Source organism: Mustela nivalis (assembly GCF_964662115.1).
Source record: "Mustela nivalis genome assembly, chromosome: 9".
In the NCBI taxonomy this organism is placed as follows: Eukaryota; Metazoa; Chordata; class Mammalia; order Carnivora; family Mustelidae; genus Mustela; species Mustela nivalis.
Window position 1 is genome coordinate 110,895,167 of NC_139028.1, and position 12,451 is coordinate 110,907,617.

At 40.6% G+C, this 12,451-nt stretch overlaps 1 long non-coding RNA gene across 1 annotated transcript; it reads left to right on the top strand.

Annotated features, from left to right (window-relative positions):
* Nucleotides 1-6,602: 6,602 nt before the first annotated feature.
* Nucleotides 6,603-12,235, top strand: LOC309873103. The gene is made up of 3 exons (XR_014316188.1): nt 6,603-6,868; nt 7,240-7,430; nt 12,047-12,235. It is a non-coding gene; the product is annotated as an uncharacterized lncRNA (long non-coding RNA).
* The last annotated feature ends 216 nt before the right edge of the window (nt 12,236-12,451 follow it).

The following is a 12,451-nucleotide window of genomic DNA, read 5'->3' on the forward strand; positions in this document are numbered from 1 at the left end:
TGAAAAAATATCAATATATTCCTGAGAATAAGATTCTATCATAGAATCCAAAGGCCATAAGACATTCAAACAAAAACCAAGCCTTATGAGCTGTGCATCTGCTCTGAAGGAAGATTTTGAGAGGAGGTGATGACTGAGTTGGATTTTGAAGGACAAAGAGGATGTGGGTGACAGAATGGAGAAACCAAGGCCCTCTGTGAATGAAAACAAAATGAGTTCTGTGCACCAAGTGACACAGATATCCACACTCTTGCCAGCACCTGTCTGCACTGAAACTCTACTCACTGTACACTTAGTGGGAGGCTAACTAGCACTAGAGATTTTTTTTTTCCACCAGGTAAATGCTTTTGGTGATTTCTCTAACACTGAGTTTCTCACAAAAGGCTTTGTTGACATTGAATCATGTCAGTTGAGGTTGAAAAGTCTTTTTTGAATAGATGTCATAACCATCCCAAGTTGTTTAAGAACAGCCCTAGTCTCTACCCACTCATTGCTAATAGCACTCCACCCACCCCATGGGGACACCCAGAACATCTCCAGACATTGACAAATGCCTACAGGTATACATGGAAGAAGAAGGTCACTCAGCTTCAGTAGAAAATTGCTGTTCTCACAGTGCAATTACTTTATGTAAGTTCACCCATATACTCCTTGTAATTCCCCTGAGGACTAGAGGGTCATAACTGTGCATATATACAGATAGCAGAAAAAGGTGGGCATGTAGTGGAGGGGAAATGACCAATTCAATACAGAAGATAATGGTGTAGATATCCAAAGATCCATATGAACTGTCAGAAGTCTATGGGGATTAAATACCTAAATACACAATTTATGGCATGGCCGCGTTAAATAAAGTTCACCATTTTAGTGAATAAGACAAAGAGACTTCACTGGAGGTGACACCTAATACAGGGTTGGCTTCCAAATCTGGCTTGTGACCCCAAGTCATGCATCTGGGAGAGATTGGATCAAAGTTACATTGGCTCAAGATAATGATTACTTCTGGGGAATAGGTAGATTCAGGTGGCCCAGTCCATGCATGGCCTGGACTCCCACTTCCTCTTGTCCTCACGAGCCCTCTCCCTATTGTGACACCAAAATCCTCATCCAGGAGCATAAACAAGATAGTGTTAGTACCAGAATGACAGTCTGGTAACTGGGTTTTGTGTGAGGTTTGATCCCTGACTTCAATAAAGATTCAAATTTAAATATGCTTCACTTTATAAATAGACCTAGTAATAAAACATGAAATATAGTCAGTGAAATCTTTGTATAAATACCAATCTACCCTGGAAAACAGTTACACAACTATTAATTAAGTGCTTACTGTATCATTGCAATCACCCAAAGATCAGAAGTGCACAGGCAGTACCTTGTAGGAACATAACAGGGAGGAAGGGCCATAGGCTCAGGATCCCAGAGATGTCAAGAGAGCTGCACACAGAAAGGCAAGGAGTCTTGGCAAGGGCTATCCCTAGAGATTTGGAGTCAGGGAAAGGCACAAGAAGAGAGTTGTCTTTGATATGACATTGGGAAGGAATAAGGAGTTTCAACCCGGTGGGACTGAGGCAAGGACTATGGTGAGGGGAATCCACAGAGAGCAAAGGTCTCAGTAGAAAACTGGTGGGCCTACACAGAAATCAACCTGGAGTACACATAGGGCAGTCATGTGAGTCAAGATCACAAGAATCCAGTTGAGCCATAAGAGGAAAGCCCATAGGGCTCAAACTAAGGAGGTCAATAGTGTTGAGAACTGTTTCTCACCTAGAACACCTGGGTCCTTACCCTGGCTGCCACCCACAAGTGTGAGATAAATGGTCAAATTACATGACCTCCCTGGTCCCATTGTCTGCAGCCAGGGCCAGAAGATACGCCCACTTCATGGGGAGGTCTTGGGAGAGAGTACATGACCTCCAGCTGCCCATGACATGGATCCAGGCAATTGGAGTCTCTTCACCTATGTCCCCTTTCCTTCAAATGTAGGTTCCACTTGCCTGCTTCACTCCCAGAAGCTGCCCCAATCAGATGATGTTGAAACCATCTGTACTGAGTATGTGACTGAACCCACTTAAAGCCTCTCTGTAAACTTTTGGATTCTGGTATGTCAGTGTAGAAATCGACCCATCTTGTAGCTACCCAAGACAACTCTTGAATGTGAGCTTCCTAGATCATTTAACCTGCTACATACCAACCAGAGTTACTGGCCTTTTCTTGGGTTTCTCCCTACCCTCTGTGTACAGGGGCTACCTTCAAATTACAGCCAGAACAATGCAGAGGAAGTTGCCAACCAAGGAAGGTTGACCATACATCTCAGTTTTCTCAGAAGAGTCCTGGTTTATGTTGCTCTCCTGGAGTCCATTTTGTGAAGTCTCTCACACTCTAAAGTACCTTCTTTGGGCCAATAAAACTCATCATCATCCTTTGCATTTTTTGGTTGTTGTCAAGATTAAATAAGGTTTGCTCCAGTGCCTTGCCTTGAAGGAGTGTTCTATTATTATTTGCAATTCGTGTTTTATTGAATTTTGAAAATGGGTAAACACTCATTTCTGCTGGGTTTTGAGAAGATTAATAAACCAACAGTATGTGGGATACATTTGACAGAAAATTTCTGTGTAATTATGCCTCAAAAAAACTCTTCCAAAAAGAAGTCAGAACAGTACCAAGTAAGCATGGATCAAAATAGAGTGCTTTTTATTCAAACACAGGACCTTTACCTCAGATCTCAACAGGACTTTCTCTAGCTCTTTCAGGAAATGTGAAGTTCAACCAAGTTTCCAATAGTCTCTGACTGTGCTAATATTCCTTCAATATCTATTATAAGAGCTTCTTCAATTTTATAAAATGAATCACTGGCAGCTGACATGTTCATGGCAACTGCTCTGTGCCTAGCTCCGTTCTGAGGACCTATGACAATAACAGGACTATTCTAGGTTTACAAAGAGATACAGCCATGAATTCTCCATACCAGGCTTGGCCAATGGCAAGGGATGTTCCTGATCTAGGAATGGCTAGATAATGTGAACAGCAAACCTCTCAATGCCTTCAAGATGTCTCAAGGCCATGACTTTTCCTATCATTACTGGCGTATGTAAGTCCCTTCCTCACTAATTTCTAGAGATTGGCATGATCATAATGAGGAAGAGGTTCATTCCAAAGAATGTGCCTGAGGTTAACATCCCAACAGCCCCTCAGGTGAGGGGCAGAACTGGTTTTATGAAAAGAGTAAAAAAAAAAAAAATTGGGCCATCTTCTCTTCAAATACTGCAAAGTTGATTCATACCAGTAACTTACAATTTAAAATCACTTAAAGATCATCTAAATTTTAAAATAATTTCTTGATAGGTTTTTGTGCTGATGCATGAAACAATGAGAAAAGGTAGCTTTCATTGCATATTATTACTTTTATGAAGTATAGCAAGACCTGATATGACAAAATACTGGTGTACATTTACATAGGTCTTGCATGAGCCAGAGGACATTTCAAAAATAACTCTCCCTTGCTGCATACATTCTCTCTCTCACATGACACAAGGTATTGGGAGTAAAATCTGCACGTGTACAAATTCACCTATACACCAGTTTGTCATAATAGGGGATCAATAGGTGTCATACCAACACCCAAACTGAAGGTTCCTTCATTCCTCTAGTTTTTGAGCAGCATTTGGGGACCTGACTTAAAGCCCCCTTTGGGAAGAGAAAACATCAGGCTAGCTACACATGCATTCTTACCTTTTGGTTTCTCCTGTCTCTTGTCAACACTGTCTTGCCAATGAGTCCTTTGTGGGTTGAGTTTACTGTTTCTTGATTCTTTTGAGAATGATTATCATCTGCAATGGAGCAAACATGAAGGTAAAAAAAAAAAGATACACTTCTTATTGTGGCCACCATGTAAATGATGTGGGACTTTATTTTACTTTATTATTTTATAGTACTTTATTTTATTTTTTACTGAATAAGAAACCTCTACAGACACCTGTTTCCCAGCAGGTAACAGGGCAATGTCATAATATCTTGGGCACTAGTGAGAGTCCCATTAAGACCTAGCCAAAAAGTCTTTCATTTCATCACTAAAGCCCTTCATTGGAACGAAGACTGGCAGCAATTGTCAACAAAGGGAAAGTACACACATAAGAACATCACCTTCTTTCCTATATCTAGCCTCTCCCTAAGTTAGTGTTGATCTTGGCTACTTATGCTGGAGCTGAATTATGGGAAAAAATAACCCAAATAATCCAAACAGCAACTGCTACATTCAAGAGTCATTAACTCATGTCTCTATCTTTCTCATCGCTTTTTCATTTTTTTAAACTTGAGCCAACTTTGTTTCTCTTGTTCCTTTTACCATCCTATTGTCCCTGCTTAAACTGATGTGGTTTTTCTTTTTGTGTAGAACGAAGCTATCCTGTGTCTCTCTTGACACCCAGAAGCACACTGTGTGCTTTCCTTATCTTACCAAATACCAAGTGCTCCAGAGCCACTGTACCTGCTGTTCCCTCTGCCTAGAACACTCTTTCCTAGATTTTCTCCTTGATATCATGGTCCACTCATCCAGGATTTAAAGTCCATCCTCCTGGAGCTGGCCTGGACCTCTGTACAGGATGCTGTCCCATGTGGTTGTTTCGTGATTCTGTGCAACAGATACTTTCTGACGTCACTCATTCTGTTACGGGCATGTTTGTTGTCTTTCTTATAGAAGTAAGATTTCCAAGGTCAAATTCCTGGTGGATCAACTGAATCTGGGTTACATAGCACAGGCCCCAGTCATGGGGAAAGCTCGTGGTTACTACTGAACAGTGGGTGGATGGATGGATGGATGAATGGATGGACGGATGGCTGAATGGAACCTCTCATTTATTCCTAATTACCTTGTTTGAAGCCTGGATAAGTTCTTCACAGAGTATCATCCTTGCAAAACCAGGTATGATATTATTACTGCTCATTTGAGAAATGAGGAAAAGGAAGATTGAAAGTTTCACTTGCCTGAGGACACTTTGTGATTAGGTGTTGCCTTCAAGATTTGAATCCACATATGCTTGAGCCCAGACCTGGTCACATTTCCTTCACTCACACTCCCTTTGCTGAGCAACTATTTGCTCTATAGCTTCACATCATCTTTTGAATCAATGGGGGAAAAAAATTCTAAACAACTAAAAAAACTTCATAGATTTATAATAGACTGAATTAATGAAATTGAATTAAATGAGATATTCTTTGCAAAAAGAGCCTTCAGAGAGAATGAGACATTGTGATTATTTTTTAAATTTTTGTTTATTTTTAAAATTTCTTTTCAATGTTCCAGAATTCATTGTTTATGCACGACACCCAGTGCTCCATGCAATATGTGCCCTCAATAATACCCATCAGCAGGCTCACCCAACCTCCCACCCCCTTCTCCTCCAAAACTCTCAGATTGTTTTTCAGAGTCCACAGTCTCTCATGGTTCACCTCCCCTTCCAATTTCCCTCAACTCCCTTCTCCTCTCTAACTTCCCCTGCCCTTCATGCTATTTGTTATGCTCCACAAATAAGTGAAACCACATGATAATTGACTCTCTCTGCTTGACTTATTTCACTCAGCATAATCTCTTCCAGTCCTGTCCATGTTGATACAAAAGTTGGATATTCATCCTTTCTGATGGAGGCATAATTCTCCATAGTATATATGGACCACATCTTCCTTATCCATTCATCTGTTGAAGGGCATCTTGGTTCTTTCCACAGTTTGGCGACTGTGGCCATTGCTGCTATGAACATTGGGGTACAGATGGCCCTTCTTTTCACTACATGTATCTTCAGGGTAAATACCCAGTAGTGCAATTACAGGTTCATAGGGAAGCTCTATTTTTAATTTCTTGAGGAATCTCCACACTGCTTTCCAAAGTGCCTGCACCAACTTGCATTCCATCAACAGTGTAAGAGGGCTTCCCTTTCTCCACATCCTCTCCAATACACATTGTTTACTATCTTGTTAACTTTGGCCATTCTAACTTGTGATTATTTCCTAAATATCAAGTATTCTGACTAAAGTGTCTATGGGCCAGAGCAGTCTGCCCTCAAGAGAAAGTATGTGTATTGCACTGAGCCTAGATGGTGTGCTAAGGGAGCAGGACCCCACAAATAGGATAGGAAGCTTTATGAACCTTGAAGAAGGAGGAGGGAGGGGTGCAAGCAGATTGAAGACCACACTAATAAAAGAACAAGGATGACAACACAAGCTCACTCTGTTGTAATAGGATTAGTTAGCAAGAACTTTTGCATTAATTTCATCTAAAGCCATGTATCATTACTGCATTTCCAAAATTGTTTTTGATCCAACTAGCTCTGTCTCCTAGGTTTCTTCTTTTTTTTTTTTTTTTAATTTTATATTTTTATCCCCGGGGGTACAGGTCTGTGAATCGCCAGGTTTACACACTTCACAGCTCTCACCATAGCACATACCCTCCCCAATGTCCATAACCCCACCCCCCTTCTCCTTCACCCCCCTTCTTCATCCAAGTGAGCATGGATGAATACTAAAACTTAGTTAGACCTTACTGCATACCTCTTACTGATTCCCAACCCCCTTTCCCCCAGCAACCCTCAGTTTGTTTTGTGAGATTAAGAGTCTACAAACAGAGCACAAGCTAGCTGGATTGCAGCTGATTCTTGCTGTCATTTCCTGTTCCAAAGCCAGGTTCGTCGTGTGACCATTCCCTCATTTATGGGAGGGATGAAGGTAGTGAGCAGGAGAATAAAAGGAGGACTCCTAGGTGCTCATCACCAAAGTGAGTTCCTTCCTCCCTGAGGCACCAGACAACCAGAGCTGCCTTCAGCCATGAAGTTGCTGAGAGTCCTTGTGCTGATTGCCCTCCCCTTTTCCTGCTTTGCAGGTGAGTTTTGTCTGGGGAGGACAGTCTTTGGAGAGAAGATTGTGTCAGTGCCCTGTGGAAGACCTCCTGTTCCCCAAAGTCCAGTGCAGAGCATCTCATTTCTCCAGTGTCTTCTGTTTCATGGTTACTAGTGTTTGGCTTCTCTGGGCTATGGAGGTAGTGGGTGGGGAGGGCGTGCACATGAGTTCAGGTTTAAAGGAAATCCTAGATCCTGAGCTTATTCTGCTAGAATTGAGAACTCAGGACCACTTACCATGATCTCTCTGAATGTGTGTCTCCTGGGATGTAAGAAGATGACCAACATCCTAGGGACACCCAAAAATGGCTTCATACCTACATAACTGAGAGCACTTTTGCATGTTTTCTTCCAGGTTCTGGATGCCCATTACTGGAAGAAGTGGTTAACAAAACAATGGATCCTCAAGTGAGCATGGATGAATACCAAAACTTAGTTAGACCTTACTACATACCTTTTACTGATTCTGAGGAGGCCATGGGACAACTGAAGCAGTGTTTTCTCAGCCAGTCAAATGAAACTCTGAGCAATGCTGCAAAGCTGCCGGTAACTATGTTTTCTTATGCTGAGCTTTCAATCCACTGAAGAGGGATAAGCAGGTTTTAAATTGGTCACTCATTATGCCACAGCAAGTGTTACACATGTTTTATTTTATTTCCATGAATTTAATTGTAGGTGCATGTGAATACTTTGACATTGAGAAAAGGTCCCAGTACTGACTTGCTCCTTCACTTTGTGGAATTTTAAGGGAATGTAAATGAAAATGCCAAAGAGGGAAAAGAATACACACACACACACACACACACACACACACACACACACACTTTCTTTTTCTTTTTTTTTAAATTATGTTATGTCAGTCACCATACAGAACATCATTAATTTTTGATGTAATGTTCCATGATTTATTGTTTGAATATAACAACACCCAGTGCTCCATGCAATACATGCCCTCCTTAATACCCACCACCAGGTTAACCCATCCTCCCATACCTCTCCCTTCCAAAACCCTGTTTGTTTCTCAGAGTCCATAGTCTCTCATGGTTCCTCTCCCCATTCGATTTCCCCCCTTTCATTTTCCCCTTCCTTCTCCTAATGTCCTCCACGCTAGTCCTTACTTTCCACAAACAAGTGAAACCATATGGTAATTGACTTTCTCTTCTTGACTTATTTCACTTAGCATAATATCCTCTAGTCCCATCCCTGTTGATGCAAAATCTGGGTATTCGTCCTTTCTGATGACTGAACAATATTCCATTCTATATATGTGATGAAGTTCTAGAACCTAGGTGAGGTTCAGAGCTGGCGGCTTAGAAAGAATTCTTAAGACATCTCTGGTGCAAAAAGGTGGTTTATTAAAGTATGGGGACAGGACCCATGGGCAGACAGAAATGTCGCCTTGGGGATTTGAGGAGTGGCTGATTATATATGTAGAAGTTGGGTAGGTGAGGACAAAGGGGGTGTTCAGAAGGGCTTATCAAGGTAAAGAAGACTGTCGGGATATTGAAGGCCTGGTTACTATCAAGCAAAGGCTGTTTTTCCTCTAATGAGGCACTAACATAAAGACAATTGGGAGTTTCCTGGGTGCTTTCTATCAAGCACCCTTGTTAGTGAGATTTAAGTTTAGAAGAAATTTAACTTTATTTACATTCCCTTCTACCTCAGCCTCCTTCAGTTTTGTTTATGGAGGGGAGGGCAATATTAGGGCTTGAGAAACTGAGTTGTTCATCTCTGGAAATTGGGCTATTGATAAGGTAACTTCTTTATTGTAAATCTCTAGGACATTTGTAAACCAAGGGAGACTCCTGCCTTGCAGGATTGTGATCTCTGCAAGTTAACTATTTGATTTTCTTTTAGGGCAGTCGGGTGCCTGAGAAATGTCACACATATTACTGAGGGGAGCGAGGGGAGCAGGTGGAGAGGGGGTGCAAGGTGCCAACTTTTACTTTGTCCTCAGCCAGACTCCTGCTCCTTCATGATATGGACCACATATTTATTCATTCATCTGTTGAAGGGCAAATCTTGGCTCTTTCCACAATTTGGCTATTGTGGACATTGTTGCTAAGAATATTGTGGTGCATATGGCCCTTCTTTTTACTACATATGTATCTTTGGGGTAAATACCCAGTAGTGCAATTGCTGGGTCATAAGGTAGCTGTATTTTTAATATTTTGTGGAACCTCCATTCTGTTTTCCAAAGTGTCTATACCAACTTGCATTCCCACCAATAGTGTAAGAGCGTTCCCCTTTCTCCACATCCTCTCCAGCATTTGTTGTCCATTGCCTTGTTAATTTTTGCCATTGTAACTGGTGTAAGGTGGTATCTCAGTGAGGTTTTGATTTGAATTTCCCTGATGGCTAATCATGATGAACACTTTTTCATGACACACATATTCTATCAAGATTTAAATAACTGATTCTCGAAAAGTCCCTCATTTTTAGAAGTCATCAGCAAAAAAGATTCCCTTCTTCATAGAAAGAAAGAGGAAAACGTTCATAAGAAATTTTTAAAAGACAAGAAAAAACAAGAGAAAGAAAAAAAACAAGAAAAGAAAGAAGGGGTATAAACAGACAGGTGAACAGAACAAAGAATACACTATCTCCTGAATGTATTTCGGTCAATTTGTTAGAGGAAACTACATCTCAAAATTGTAAAGAAAGAAAAACTTATATATACAAAAATAAAATTAAATACTTTGAAAGGAAGATGAAAATTTTAAAAGACTTTAACAAAAGAAAAAAATAAAATGATGGCAACAACAGCAACAAAAAGAGAATATGATCAGGTGGGTGAATAGAGCCATACACTAGACTCTGGGTGTATTTTGGTCTCTTAGAAGAGACTGCATTCCAAATTAATTAATTAATTAAAATAAATAATTATATATACACAGAAGTTTATATATATACAAAATAAGAATAAATACAACGAAGGGATAGAGTATGGTTGTAAAAATGAAAATTAAACAAATATTTTTAAAAAGTAGTTGATAAAATAGGATGGTGATTGAAAAATAAGGAAGAAAGTTTTTTAAAAAGATAAAAAATTTAAAGAATTAAAGTTGAAAGACTAAAGAATCATGGGGTAAACGTCTTGAGTTCTAGGTGTTCTATGCCCCTAGTTCTAGAGTTTTGAAGTTCTCATTGATTGGTAAACTTAGTCTTGGCTGGATGTTCTTGCTGATCTTCTGGGGTGGGGCCTGCTGCATTGATTCTCAAATGTCTTTGCCCCAGGCAGAATGGCACTACCCTTGCCAGGGGCCAGGCTGAGTAATCTCCAATTTGTTCTATGTGGCTTTTGTTCCTGAAGACCTTCCACACAGTTTTAGAAGATGAGAATGAAAATGGGAACCTCCTAATCTCTGCCCAAGGGCCAAAAGCTTGGGGCCCCACTCCTCAGTGAGCCTCCAGGGAAAAGGAGTCAACCACTCTTGTCTCCAGCCACACTTGATGCTCACCCACCCTCTGACTGAGTGTTTCTGTCTCAGGCATGAGAACCCTTTCCAGTCTCCAAAGCCAATAGATTCCTGTAGTGCACTCCCAGACTACTACTTCTGGGGGTGGAAGGGAGGTCTCCCCAGTGCTGGCACTTGGTGGACCACTGCTTGAAGAGAAGTGCCCCGACTGTGTCATGAAACATGGCCAATGGCAACCAGGAGCTGAGACCTTACTCCTGGGCTCACTCTTTGTAGCCAGCTTCCCCATTCTGATACCTGGAAGTTCTGCCACACTCAGGCACCCCCAGTCTTCCTGTTACCCCACAGATCCTGAGACCACACTGCTCCAGCTAGGGTTTCATCCTTGCCTGCTTAGCTGCCTGAGCAACATCTCTCACCATAGCAGACTTCTAATAGCTCCTATTTTGTGCTCCCCTGCTCTGTCACTTACTGGTAGCCTGCTGACAGAGGCTCCCTCTCCCCGCAGTTTATCAGACAAGCCCACTTGAAGAAGATTCTCTGCATCTTATTAATAGAATTAAAATACACTTTCAAGCAATCCAATGTGTTAGTATAAATTATTGGATTCCTTGACTATTACTTAAAGACCCAATGAATGACAAGTAGAGGTCATGGGTATGAATCTACAATGGGGATGGAATTGCATAAAACAACAACCCTTAGTGTTTTTGTTCTCTATATTTTATTCCCAATCTTTATATGCCATTGAAAGCTTTCCAGGGTAGACAATGTAGAAATATTGCAAAGCAAAAGGTAAACGTGTCCTTCACTGAGATGCTGACACAGGGCACAGTGTGGCTGGACCTTGAGCACATTATGATAAATGAAATAAGCCAGTTTAAAGAGGCAATTATTGTATAAGATAATTTACATCCATTTTCTAGAGTACCTAATCTCCTAGAGACAGGAGGTAGTATAGTACTTTCTAAGAGTTGTGTGGCATGGGAAATGGAGATTACTTAGTGGGTATAGAGTCTCACCATAGCAAGATGAAAACGTTTAGGACATTGGTTGCACCATAACGCCAATATACTTAACACTGTTGAACTGTATACTTAAGATGATGAAAATGGCCAATTTTATGTTATGTGTATTTACCATGAGTTTAGACAGTTTAAGCCTGAAAAACCCTGAAACCAAGGATAGTGGAATTTTTTCTTTAAAAACCTTGATTAGATTGATCACTTGGAGTGCACATATCCATACTTCTCTGGTCTCAAAGGTAATGGCTTTGGTTTTGAACTGTTTTTGGTATTTCTAACATGTGAGGCCACATTGGAGCTCAAAAACTTCACACTTCCTTGTATTTGAGCTAAGGCTTAACAATTCTTTGTTAAAAACTGGTGCAAAACCAACAAATACTGTTACATTGAAAAAAATAAATTAATTAAAAAAACCCTGATACACATAGTGTATCTACAGGATCCAATATTTTTAAGAACAGGAAACATCAATAAAACTTTATTACCAGGATCCCTAACAGGGAAGAGATCTAGAAACAGCAGCACCTCTTTGGCATTAATAGTCTCCTGATCCTTAGAATGAGAGATGAGATCATTCTGATCTTAATTCAAACACCAACTTTGAATGCCAGATGTGTGTGGACAAACCCAGGAAGTCAAGAAGAAGAAATGTTTGTTTTCCAAGACTTACTTTTTAACAGAAAGCTGAAAATCTGAGTGTTGTCCCTGTTTTGTTTTCCAGAACATGATATATGAAAGTAAGCAGTGTGCTATGTTTTAACCTTGTGTATGACCTGGGGCACTGAGGACTACAAAGAGTACAATGAACCACAACTTGCTTCTCCTTTTTGTCTTTTGATCTATTAACTGCAAGATGATTGTTGAAACCTTGAGTACATTTTCATTTCAATAAAGTATCTGCAAATGGAAAGTTTGTCTTGTGTTCTCTGATAAAAATGGACACTTTAGAGAGCCTCTGCTATCACAGATGGTTGTGCCTGCACACACACACATACACACACACACACACACACACACACACACAAAGGCACGCGCATTCATACATAATTCTTCATTGGAGAGCACATGGATAAAGGACTGGGGATTGTGAAAAGCACTTGGTTCATCCCCATGTGTAGCTCAACAT